Source organism: Penaeus monodon, chromosome 20 (genome assembly GCF_015228065.2).
Source record: "Penaeus monodon isolate SGIC_2016 chromosome 20, NSTDA_Pmon_1, whole genome shotgun sequence".
In the NCBI taxonomy this organism is placed as follows: Eukaryota; Metazoa; Arthropoda; class Malacostraca; order Decapoda; family Penaeidae; genus Penaeus; species Penaeus monodon.
In genome coordinates this window covers 45,996,065-45,996,387 of record NC_051405.1, presented here as the reverse complement: position 1 = coordinate 45,996,387, position 323 = coordinate 45,996,065, and the positions used below count along the sequence as shown (strand labels likewise).

The 323-nt window shown below is 22.9% G+C and overlaps 1 protein-coding gene across 1 annotated transcript in view; it reads right to left on the bottom strand.

Moving 5' to 3' along the window:
• LOC119585874 (centromere protein X-like) overlaps window positions 1-323 on the bottom strand; it is a gene marked incomplete at its 3' end in the record, with an annotated part of 5,923 nt that overhangs the window by 4,843 nt on the left and 757 nt on the right.

Here is a 323-nt window from a genome sequence, read left to right as displayed (position 1 = left end):
CCATTATGAATGGGCAAAATATTCAGAATAAATCGAAACCACGTGCAAGTTTGAACTGAAAATGTATAAAACAAAATTAAGAATAAAATCATAAGTGAAGAACTGAACAGGAAAGAAAACAATATTTTTTTTTCCTTATTTGATTCTACAACATAGATAAAGATATTTTCTTAATGAATAACAAAAATATTTACATAAATATGTTTAAATAGAAAAATAATGTGGGTAATGGCAAATAAAAGATATGCAAGAATATATAAACACAGTAATAAATGATGTTGAAAATATATACATATTGACAGTAACAATAATAATCATTCTCA